Source organism: Aedes aegypti, chromosome 1 (assembly GCF_002204515.2).
Source record: "Aedes aegypti strain LVP_AGWG chromosome 1, AaegL5.0 Primary Assembly, whole genome shotgun sequence".
Lineage (NCBI taxonomy): Eukaryota > Metazoa > Arthropoda > Insecta > Diptera > Culicidae > Aedes > Aedes aegypti.
Genome location: NC_035107.1, coordinates 32,765,522 through 32,778,635, shown reverse-complemented (window position 1 = coordinate 32,778,635; position 13,114 = coordinate 32,765,522). Strand labels below are relative to the sequence as shown.

The 13,114-nt window shown below is 38.7% G+C and overlaps 1 protein-coding gene across 1 annotated transcript in view; it reads left to right on the top strand.

Moving 5' to 3' along the window:
* Positions 1-2,821: 2,821 nt before the first annotated feature.
* LOC5565195 (mitochondrial coenzyme A transporter SLC25A42) overlaps positions 2,822-13,114 on the top strand; it is a 52,366-nt gene continuing 42,073 nt past the window's right edge. Inside the window, exon 1 of the mRNA XM_021839343.1 lies at positions 2,822-3,313. The gene's annotated coding sequence lies outside the window, so the exon portion shown is untranslated. The remainder of the gene's footprint in view (positions 3,314-13,114) is intronic.

Sequence of the window (13,114 nt, the reverse complement as noted above, 5' to 3'; positions counted from 1 at the left end):
TCCTCATCTCTTCATCAGCAATCAGCAATCATCCCTTGAACATCCGTTGCCCTGGTAGGCATCCGCTCGGTTCCTCTACCATCGGACTGAAACGTTGTATTAATCCTGGTATTAATTAGGTTGTAATGTGTTGCTTGAGACACATCTATACTTCAAACTTACCGAAAATATGTTCAGAAAATTTAATAGCGGCTTCCGTCGAGTCAAAAGTTGTTCAGACTGCAATAATTGGTGCTTTAAAAGTTTACATAAATATTGTTCGTTTTGTTGAGGAATAGATTCTCGTGCACATTTTGAACGTGGAAAAATAAATACTCACACGTCCGTTTCTATGGCACTTTAATAGAAGCACGCAACTTGCATTCAATGTACAATCCAACATAATGCGTTACATGTGCGTTACTTGTTGGTTTTGTTAGCTACGACGCCATCCAATATATGGTGAACATGGTGGGAGAATATTTTGGTGTGACAAAATTATTTAGGTGTGAGTCTATTAGAGGGCAAAATCCTCAATAAAAAAGTCATGAAACGATCACAGTTGCTAGTTTTTGCAGTGCAACCAGTCAAATGTGACATATTAATTTGATCGCTCACTCTCGCACAGTCGGCACATTTCGGCACAATTTAAAGTGAGCCGAGTTTCCCACCCCTTGGGCCCATTCACAAATTTCATAACGCTAGAGGGGGTGGGTGGGTGTCCTAGCGATGTTACGGCCCATACACAAATTTAATAACATTCATACAAAAAGCGTTACGAGGGGGTGGGTGGGTGTCCAAAATGGCCAATTTCAGCGTTATGAAATAAATGAATGAGCCCCTTGATACAGACGATAGTTTTTCTGCCATTTTTCCGACAATTTTCTCCATGGTAAAACATTTTCCGGCAAATGTTTTTCTTTTTATATTTTTAATTGATTGCTGAGGAAATTTCCTTTCGATTTCACTAAAAGACTTTTGTTCTACGATGCATAGTTCAGGAGATATGATTTTTTAAAGTTTGAGGTATATAGGGAAATCGTGAAAAAGTTGGTGGGGGCGATATTTTCACCCGCCGCCACTGAACGTTTTGGGCTGACGTTGCTGTTTGCCACGAACGAAACAAGAGAGTAGAAACAAGTACAGTAGTGTAAGTGTATTTCAGTCTGTATCATTCCACATCCAACCGTTTTCCAATAAAGTGCATTTGTTGAAGTCGTCCCGCTTTCCTTTCTGCGGTAGCACAAGTCCCTGACGGTTTATCTCGGTCGTTGGACATTCCGTTGTGTACCTGTTTCCGCCGATCGCCAACAGAAAATTCATCAAGAGTTTTCCGGGAAAATAGGCCAATATAATTTTTTGGAATTTCACTTTTGGTCATGTATCCAGGAACTCAACCTCTGGTGAAAATTTCATACAAATCGGAGAACCTCCGGCCCAAATTGTCCGATAATACAAAAAAAATCCCCTAAGTTGAAAACGTATTTTTTTCTCTCTTGGCGAATGAAATATAATATGTTTTGAACAAAATGTTAATAAAATCTTAAATTTGTTTTAGGGCTCATTCATTTATTTCATAACGCTGAAATTGGCCATTTTGGACACCCAACCATCCCCTTGTAACGCTTTTTGTATGAATATTATTCAGTTTTTGTATAGGCCGTAACATCGTTTGGACACCCACCCACCCCCTCCAGCGTTATGAAATTTGTGAATGGGCCCTTACCAAATTAGGGTGATAGTGTTGTCTAACACAGAACACCTATAGATATAAGAAATGAATGTAATGTTTGGAATGATACTAATAAAGAAATAATAATAAAAAAATATGCTTTTCGTGGAGTTTCCTAATAAAGTTAATTTGTTGTAAGAATTTTCTAAAACTATACGTAAAAATAAACTGTTCGATGACAAAAGGCAAAATGTAAAAAAAGCAATATGGGACAATTATGTGTATAACGGCAGTTGTTTTGAAAATGTTCTTATCGATCTTAGTCCGCAGTTATAAAGCAAAGTCATGCTGAAGGTGTCTGGGTTTGATTTCCGGTCATAGTGTATCATCGTACCTGCCAAACGACATACGAATGCGAAAATAGTAAACTTTGACAAAGAAAGATCTCAGCTAATATAACTGTGGAAGTGCTCATTGAACACTCACAAGACGCGACGCGAGACTGGACACAACACTTATTGTTCTTACAAACATATAAAGGATTTAAACATTTACCTTTTTCGTCGACCGGTTTCGGGCTCGATGTTGCCCATCTACAGGACGATGTCCAACATCGTCCTGTAGATGGGCAACATCGAGCCCGAAACCGGTCGACGAAAAAGGTAAATGTTTAAATCCTCTATATGTTTGTAAGAACAATAAGTGTTGTGTCCAGTCTCGCGTCGCGTCTTGTGAGTGTACTATAGTTCTTACGTTAGCACAAAATCTTAAAAATGAGTGCTCATTGAACACTATGCTGAGAAGCAGGCTCTATCCCAGTGATGACGTAATGCCAAAAAAGAGGAAGAACCCTACTTATTTCGATTGAGAAGTTGGTGAGGATGAAACGCTCTTGATTGCTGCTAATGCCTTTCCGGTCCGGTCTAATGTTGCACCAATCGTGTCACATGCGATACGTCAATCTGTCAGCATGCCGATGCTACACGCAACAGAACACACGAACACACATCCAAAGTTTCATTCATCAACAGTCTACGGCCGTCGTTTGTCTGGAAGTAGCGGTAGTGGTTGTAAAATCATTGTAGGCGTTTCCGCGAATTCGTCAACAAAGACGACCGTAAAAACGGCAAAAAAGTCATAACAAAAATAGAACCGATTGCCTCTGTTCCGCCTGGCTTAAAGACGTCTCTTTTGCTAGTGCTCGTATAAGTCGCGTTGTCGCTGTTTTTGTGATAAGAAAGATTCTCGTTTGTGTTTCAATGTTTTCAGGAAAAGCTCCTCGGATCGGCACGTAACTCGTAGGCGAATTATTGGCAAAAGAAGTCAGGTAGTGTTTCGGCAGCAGCGAATAGTAACGGATCGTGTGGAGTGAAATCACGAACGGGAAAATTGTGTGTCTCCTCCTTATTCTCCGATATGTGCACACATCATGGTGGACAGTGATTATATGAGGGACAAACATCATTAGCTTCGAGCTGTGCGATTTTGTGTGTGGGAATCTTTTTTGCCCTTCTGAGGGAGGGATCCGGTGCCAGTGCAGGAAGTGTTTTGGAGAGGATTTTCTACGTCGTGAAATTACACATTCCGAGTGGGATTTCTATCGGAGCTTAGTGGGACCCAGTGAAGTTGGATCAGCTCTCCGAGCAGGTGATTATCTAAGAGGTAAGCTGCTGTTTGGGTTTCTTGCTGTTCTTCCTCGGGACCATGATATTCAGGTTTGCGAATACGATGTCAGTTAATTGCCCCTGAATGTACCGTTAGCTCAGCTGATAACACCTTCTCGGATCCGCACAAGGCGATGAAGGAATAGGTTAGGCAGCAGCAAGTTAAGGTTTATGTAATCGACTTACTAATGTTAGAGACGACGGTGGGGACGGGGAGAAGGAGCGCAGCTCCTTACCATGGGTGTTAATTGGGAGGGGCCGGGGGTCCTGGCCACACTCAAACTTGGAAATGCTCCCCTCTCCATAGAATTTTTGGAAAATGATTTAAGAGTTAGGAACTGCATGTTCTACGTAGGGTAGAACAGGGCAAGATGAGCACCCTTAATATTTGAGACTGATAGAATGAGTTCAGGGGCCCAGATAGCCGTAGCGGTAAACGCGCAGCTATTCAGCATGACCATGCTGAGAGTCGTGGGTTCGAATCCCGCTGGTCGAGGATCTTTTCGTAAAAGGAAATTTTCTCGATTCCCAGGGCATAGAGTATCTTCGTGCCTGCCACACGATATACACATGCAAAAATGGTCAATCGGTCAAGAAAGCTCTCAGTTAATAACTTTGGAAGTGCTCATCTGAGAAGCAGGCTTTGTCCCAGTTGGGACGTAAAGCCAGAATGAAGAATGAGTACAGATTAGGTACTCTATCTTCCGTGACAATATTTTATTTTATCTAGCTTGTTTTAATTCCAAGAACTTCTTTCACGAATGTTCAATTTACTAATTCAGCGACAGATGCTTTAAGCATAAATTTAGGAACTTTCCCAATTTTCTACAATTATGTTCACATTTTTCTAACATTTTGAAACTGCCGTGAAAAGCATTTTTATTAGATAGGTACGTGTAAAATAGTACGCTACGGCACAGACTTCTTCCTAGCGGTGACGTGATGTAAATTGGATGAACTCACTCCCGACCGGACTCCCGCCCGATTCGAATGTGGGATTGAGAGGAATTAAATTTTTGCACCGTTTCGCTAATCTTCAGTTGAAATCTGTTGATTGTTGTTTACCCCGTTCCGTTCCGTCCGTCTATCAAAACAATCATGTAAACGATAAGGTGCACTTTGTGCTGCCCGAGTTCTGCTCCTCCTGGGTTCCAAAGGGCATTTTTATTCCAGCGGTTTGTGCATGTCACGTTTTGTTATTCATCGGACTTTAGGCGATGACATCAGGGCTGGTAGCAGGTCTCTATTAAGAGACTTGGTCGCTATTTTAATGCAAGTTTATGAAAAAGTATCTATCGTCAATGGAAGCTCTCTTAGTTACCATTTTCCTTTATCTTGTTGTAGTGAATCCTGGTGCCAAATTGTAGAGGATTCAGAGAAAGACTCTTATGCGATTTTTCTCCTGGATTCTTTTCCCAAATTCTTCGAGGAAAAGCTTCAGAAATTCTCCAGTAGTTACTCCAGTAGTTACTCTTCCAAAAAATCCTACTGGAATGCTTTCAAGACCCTGCATGCATTCCTCAACCAGTTCCTACACCGATTTCTTATTATTCTTCCAGCTTTTTTCAAATGTCCTTCAAGAATTCATTCACGATTTGTCTCAGAAAATCCAGTAAAACTTCTCCAGGACTATTTCGGGAAATCTTTTGAGAGCTCCTACAAGATACCTTTAAAACAATCTGGGACTCCACATTAAGTTCCTTCCGATTTTTTTCTAGGAATTTATACAACATTTTAACCACAATTTACTCCTGCAGTTCTTCTTAACAATTCTCAAGTAATTTCTTAAGTAAAATCTCCAAGAATTCTTTTAAATTTCATTTAAGATTTCATATTTCAGCAGACACTACAGAAATTCCGATTAATCTCACAGAATTCTTGAAGGATTCCATTCGATGTTATTCGTTAAAAAATCTACAGGATATTATCCAGAAATTCGACCGATTTTCTAATAATCTTAGTCATTTATCTGGAAAATCCAATAAAAATTATTGGATATATTATCTAAGAACTTTCTTGGGAAATTTTCCAAGGAATTATTGGAGGACTTCCTGGAGGTATCTCTGGAGTTGTTTTTAAACATGTGCTTAGGGAATTGATTGGGTTGAAATCCCAAAGAAGTCCTGAAACATAAATTTGGAATAAATCTTTAATTCTTGGAGATTTATTCCTAAACGGAAATCTTGAACGAAAACCTATCGAAATCGATGGAAGAATCACGAGGAAAGCGAAATCGATGGAATAATCATGAGGATTTTTTGTGAAAGATTCTTAGAAAGAATTTCTAAAGAAATTCATATCCTATTCTTAGCAATGCCTAATATCAATCATATCAGCTGATGGCTGATGGTCTAAAACTATCAATATCACTTGCGAGCTATCAATATCACTTTGATTTGACAACCAACAGCAGTGATGCGACATCGCACTCTAGATCATAATCACACCAGAATGAGTGATCACGTGGTCCACGGTGCCCCGACAGACCGTTATTATGTAAAAAAATTGTCCATCAAATCTGAGTACAGGGCTCGGTTTCTGAGGTCATTCTGCATATCTGGGCCAATTTTTAAAAAAATTCCTAGGCGGAATCTTGAGAAATCTTGATTTGAAGTTTTAGACTAAAAATTTTGATATAAACCATATACGCAATGGCACTGGAAAAAACCAAAAAAAAAACGTTCAAAAAAGTTGGCCAAACTGTTCGCATCTAGTATATAATTGTTACCGTTGTTAAAATTAGAAATATTAACAACTGACTTAACTTACCAGAGTGGCTTAAGTATGTTTTTACATGACTCAAACCAATAAGCTTAGTTAACTAGATTCAAATCTAAGAAATAAATTTCAATATGATATTGATGTTTTGTTCGATAAACGTGAATCACTCAATGCTGAATATTATTTATTTACAACTTTTTTTCGACTTTCACACAAAGTGACCAGCCCACTTAAGTCTGCCGTATTTATTTTGCCATATAAAATTTGCTTCTTTGTACATCTGGTACTACTCTTGATGTTTACGTCTAGTTTTCAACCGAGTATTGCCCTCAAAATTTAACATTCCTGTTCTACATTCTCAGTCAAAACATGATTTTTACAACACGGAAAACATTATTGTTATATGTCACAAGTGTTCTAAGATTATCAAAGTCTTTAACAACTTCAAACAAATCCCGAATAAGTATTATTAAGCTATCAACATCACTAGGACTTCCATTATATATACCTGCAGCCATTTACTTTGTTTTAATAGAATTCATTGTCAATCTGTTTATTGATTTCTAGGATACGTTCGACTCAGTAACGAAAATCTAGCTGTGGCATAGACTTATAAAAAGATGGTTATATCTTAACATAAACAGGGAATGCTGATTAAGCTGATAAATTAAAGTGACCAGACCAGGGTTGGGAAAAAATCTGAAATTCACTCTACAGTAGCTAAGCAAAGCCAATCACAGTCAGCGAAGCCAGTGAAACTCACGCCCATCGCTGCTGTAGGCAAAATGCCTTGAAAATAGCAAAACACCCGTTGCTAAGGGCAACCCAAAACGAAAAATGTTCTATTTCCCGCTGCATTTCCCGAATTTAGAGCCTTCAATGACACTCATGATTTAGAAAATTCGTGCACCCAACATAGGCTACTTGATGAGATTCACGTTTTTGAACTACTGTACTGGGAGAGCCACGTGATTTTCGCGAAAATTCAAGCCTACTACTATTATCATTCCCAGCACTGGACCAGACGTCCCGAATTGTGCGGGACAGTCCCGGATTCAAGACATCTGTCCCGCATTATCGAGCGTCCCGGAAAACGTCCCGGATTCGATTAGTCGGCTTCTATCATGTTTCGAAAATATTTTTTGAAATGTGATGATGATTTACAAAAAACGTACAATATACGACACATTCATTTGAAAATCCAGGCAAATGAAGTAGGATTTCAAAGTTTATTCTTGCAATTAAATGTTATCATTTCATAGTCTTAAGAAGTAGTTTAAAGTTTTCCAGTTTCAGGGGACCAACATTTAGTGTATAAGGCAGATGTTCAATATTTGAAATGTGTTAGAGCATGGAAACAGTTTCATCCCTGGCTGTCATTTCAAATTTTGAATTTCTTAAGTTTTTTTTTCTATAATTTGTTAAATATTTTATAAAAATCAATTTTGTTAACTTACATACAGTCAGTGATAAAAGTTGGTTATCAAGTGCTATTTTTCCATGCACAGTGCTCATATTTGAGGCTTTGTATCTCAGCTTTTGGTAGTCCGATTAAGCTGAAATTTCAGTATCGAAGTACCGAGAGACTTCAAAATTTAATTAAAAAACGATCAGTTGTGGGTGATTGGTGTGTTCTGATAAATTGCGTAACTTCTGAAAGTAAACAACTTTGCCCAACAAACCAACCACCCAAAACTTATCGTTTTTTATTTAAATTTTAAAGTCTCTTGTGTACTTACCTTTGACAACCCTCTGAAACTCTTTGGAAAATAACTGCAATGTATTGAATTCACTACAGACAAAACTTCAAGTTGTTTGTAGTTCGTCATTCAAATTTCAGCCAAATTGGATAACCAAAAGATGAGATACAGACCCTCAAATTTGTGCATTTTGTATGGAAAAACAGCAGTTGATTGCTAGCTTTTGCCATTGACTGTAAATCAATGTAGTCTAAATTAGTTTCACAATATCTAAATTCATAATAATATAAAAAAAAAGTTGTAATAAATGATCATTTTGCACCCTGTTTTACGACACCAAAAGGATAGACGTAGTGGTTCACATATTTGGAAAAAAAATCTCATGATTTCGTTTCAAACATTAGATTATAAACCGTGATTTCTTATGTTATGACCTCAAAAGGAAGACAAATATCACGTTTCGTGTGATGTTATATGATACATTTTAAAAACTTTTATTTTTGTCCCGGATTGAAGCAAAACATATCTGGTCACTTTATGATAAATACAATTAAGTGTAAGAATTGTAGACGAGGTGCCTGCCTTTTTTTTTTTGTAAAATTTCATGCAATGAAAAGGAGATGAGTTTTCGAATTTACTGTTCAGTATTGCGTTTTGCGCATATACTTCTTGATGACTTCATTGGAATCGATCGCAATGCAGTAGAGCAGGGTTTCTCTATTGAGGTTCAGTTGTGTCGGGGCAGAGGCAGTGCTTGATAGAGATGCATTTGAAGTTGTTGAAGAGCCATAGAACGCTTGTGACGTGTGATATAATACAGTTAATGGCCATTTTCAATGGCAACACAAGTAGCAACATCGTGATGGCGCTGTCATCGCTAAATTCCCATGACGATGTCAGTAGTGAATATGAAATATTTCACGATACTGATATTCACCACTTATTGACGCTGTAACGTTTTGCGTTTTTCCGTTAAAAACATGATAAAAAAGTTTGTGAACTTTTGACGTTTTTATCTTTTTAAGCAAAATCATCTGAATTTGAATTTGATTGAGCTCAGTGTTACGTATATTGTCGATAAGGTTTGTGTCTAGACTAAGTGTACTAAATTGACGTCACCCAGTATGGGATATGTGTAGTGATGTGCAAACCTTTGTAGTGTTCATTTTCGTTTTAGCCATGTTCGTTTACCGAAGGCACGAACTCTCGCCATATCAAATTAGTTTGGGCGCAATTTTTGAAAGAATAGGCTCTTTATGTGAGCAGGTTTCTTGTCTGCTCCAAAGAAGTAGACTCGTTCATTTCGCTTCTTAAACGGCTGGAGTTCAGAAGTTCGTAGTTCAATTTTAAAGTTAATTTATTTAAAGTGTGTTAGATTCGTTGTAACTAAAAGGTATTGAAAGTGATTGAAGTGATTTTTCGTTTGTACTTTGTTCTAATTTTGTTCTATTTGTTTGTTCTATAAGGTAGTGAAACGTTTCGGAGTCGGTGTGTCCGACAAACGCGAACTGTTCTGTTAAATTTATAATTGTGACTCAAAAAGGTAATTTCAATGTACTCGATTTTCTAAATTTAGTTTTTAAAATAAATTTCGCGTTGGACTTTCTAGCGCCCTGCGCTTTTTGGGTACAGGCTGGAGTTTTTCGAGTGTCGACCGAAGTCGAATACGGTCCCCGTGGCGTTTCGGGCCACCATTTCCGTCCGAGGACGTTGTTTCGAGTCCGTGCAACCACCAAGGCCCGCCCTTCGGGGTAGTCAAACGGAGCGTGGTGTTTCGCCTTTCAAAAAGGAGCGAAAATTCCCCGACGATCGCCAATTAATCGTCGTAGACGGTCCACCAACGTTACAACCCCGGACCAAGCTAAACGAGAGTGCGGATCGTGAACTGCGTCGCCAATTGCGCATCACGTTCCGGATCAGAACCTTAGGGGAGGAGTTCATTTCATCACGTACGGTCAGAGCGCCATACGCGAGGCCGTACGGAGGTACGTTGGCTCTAAACCGAAGGAAGAAGATCAACCCCGGGTCGCACGACACTCCGTCGTAGCCAAAGCTCTCTGGAGAAAATCGGAGGCCATCCGTCCAGCCGCCACCCGCTTCGCAACTTTAGTTCGGCCATATTTGCACGGGCTCATCGCGCTGCACGCCATTCCTGCAGCGACGGCGAAACGATCCCCTTCGCCGCCATCGTTACGAAGGTTCTCGCCGCCATCGCCGAGGTTCCTGGCTGTTTCGAGTCGTCGCCGAGATTCAACAAGTCGACGAAGAAAAACCCTGCGCAGGTATGTGGTAGTTGTAGACATGGCCATGCTCTAAAGTGTTTCCCCAATCCAAACCCAACCCAAACCGTCCAACCCGAAACCGAATAAATCGTGGAATTTGTAATTAATAGAAAATCGAGTAGTTTTGGTTTAGTTGAGTTCCGTTTAGTGCAATTGTGAGGAAGGTCACTTCAATTGCGAGTTTTGTTTCAGGTTGCTGCTTCGATTTTCATTAAGAGGTTTTTAAGTTCTTCAGTTCAGTGGGTTGAACGAGTCTAAGGCGGAATTGAGCGTGTTGTGGGAGATATTTCAGCTTTCAGAGATTGCGCTTCTTTGTTTCAAATTTGAGCCAGCGACCGTTCGAGTACCCCTGAGGTAAAAGTCGAAATAGTCGGGCAAATCAAATCGACCGGCGGTCTCTCCTATCGCGAGAGTGGCGCTTAAATCGCCGGTTAACTATCCTCGAATTTGTCGAACGGTTACAACGCAATTCGCTGTGTGGCGGCGCTAGTGATTGCAAGGAGTTGCAATTTGTTTTTGTTCTAGCATATACATCTGTGATGCAAGCATGCCCAAATGAATCATCATTGTTAATTTTACCTGTATAAAATGTTGATTCTTGGCTCCCTAACCATATTTAATTAACACTTCAGTCGTCGCGCTGTTGTATTTTGTACAACACTGGTGAAATAGCTCGCTTTTCGCTCACTGCAGCAGCTTGGTGGTTCTGGCGGTGGCGAACCGTGCGACGACTAAAATGTTAAGAATAGGAGCGAATAAAATAGGCAAACTTCAATGTGATGGTCATTAAGTGCGAATGCCGGAATAAAAAGTTACATCATTCAGGTGGGGGTCAGCGGCTCCGTAAAAGACATCCGCTTAAGTTTATTCTGATAATGACGTGAGCGTACCAAAGCAACCAAATCATTGCAGATTTTAAACAAACGTTTGATACTTTCTCTAATTGACTATAACAGTAATCACATGGCTTATCTCCGGACTTTTATTATGTCACATTCATTCTAAGATCCCTGTTCTATCGAAATCACAACATTATTAATTGTAAATTTATTATTTTGTATTATTTCAATCGGTTTAACGTAGAAATAAAACAATAAATTAAACTGAAACAATTAAACTGTAAAAAAAACATACTTAAGCCACTTCAATATGGTTTATATCGAATTTTTAAGTCAATTTTCCAAATCAAGATTTCTCGAGATTCCGCCTAAAGATTTTTTTAAAAATTGGCCCAGAGATGCAGAATGACCTTAGGAATCGAGCCCTGTACTCAGATTTGATGGACAATTTTTTTACATAATAACGGTCTGTCGGGGCACCGTGTGGTCATTATCCATGCTATTAATGTTTTTCAGTGACCAACATATAGTTTCAGTCTATCTGCAATACTGTCAAAAATATCGTACTGATAAATTGCCATTTTATCTGCTTAATTTAAAGCTAAACTTAACCCATCAGTGATATCCATAGTCTATCGCCATCAATGCACTGGTGATGGAGTTGACAGCATGATGTTGATGTGATATGGCATGATCCGATTTGTATCGCAGTCGGCCTGTACAAATCAGCAAATTTTAAGCATTGATAGTGACAGCGAGCAACTCTGCTTTTGATTCACTTCGGCAGTGTTTTTTTTTTTTTGAAAGCTACTAAACTTATATTTGGCCATAATGTGCGTCGTATCAAAGTTTTTCTTATTGGAAAGTTTCAGACAATTCGGCCGAGAAAAACCCCCCATGTCAAAGTGAATCTTGGAAGTGCCCAAGTAGCTCTGCACCCTAGCTGAATGAATTTGTGATTTCTGGATTTTCTTTTTGTTTGAAAAAAAAAATACCTCTTGAAAAACTCTTATCTCATGGTTGCTGTTTGGATTACTTTTGTTTTCGTATTTCATTTTTGTCCCTTTTGGGTTCCTTTTCAGTCTCTTTCTAGACTTTTTTCAAGCATGATGTCTCAAAAGTTCCCATTTTTAAGACACTCAGTCGCTACCAGCCTTTTAGAATTTTTTTTTACTAGACTTGGTCACTATTTTGATGCAAGTCTCTCAAAAGTATTTTTAATGAAAGGTCTCAAAAATCGCCTTTTCAAGCAAAATGATTTCGAAAGTCTTTCTTTAGGTTTGTCGATGGATTTGTCTTCTTTTATTTGGTAGACAAGATACAGTTTGTTTTCCAAATTCGAACACAACTCATAGTTCTGAATAGTGGCATTTTTAAAGTAAGAAATACAGTTTTTTTGTCTTAAGCAATGGACTTCAAATACAATTGATCGCCCTGCAAATAAATTTGAGTAATTAACTTGAAAACTCACTGACGACTGAAGTTTTTTGAAATAATCCTGCAGGTTACGATACAAGGATACATCTATTAATTTATTATCTTCTTTAAAAATTGCTACGGGAATTTCCAGAATTTTTTTTTAGAATGAACATTCTAAGGTATTTACTGCCTATGTTACAAACGAAATCTTTGAAACAACATCTGAACGAGTATTTGGCCTTGGCTATATTTCTAGTATCATTTAACGGAACTTAGGAAATTTACTGTAGTTATTCAAAAGAAATTTTTCAAGTAAACCTTGGAAAAATAAAATGTAAGAATCTCACTAATATCATTGAAACGAAATGCCTTTCGTAACTTCTGATAAGGAAAGTTACTGGAAAACCACTTCAGTTTCTTTGTTTTTCTCGAAACATCAGGGGTCAAGGACCAATCCCTTGATTAGGTATGATCAAGTTAGAATCCTGGTGGAAATGCGGAAGGCTTCTGATATTCCTACTTCGCAGATTCTTTAGCAGTTTCTTCACTGATTCCACGAGGAAAACCGTCAGGAATTCTTTCAGTAACACCTACAGATACTACAGGGATATCTCTAGAACTACTTTCAGGTGTTTCAGCGGTAAATCAAAATTATTATTATAGAGACTTATTCATAAATTTACCCAGGAAATGCTTCAGTCTAACGTTCTGTCTAGGTGCCACATCTGCTTCAACTCCTCCGCCAAGTCGTGGTACTTTGCTATCTTGTTAGAGAACGTCGATTGAACATTGTGGTTCAGCGGTACAGCGATGTCGATGAGTGTTACCAGAACCGGGT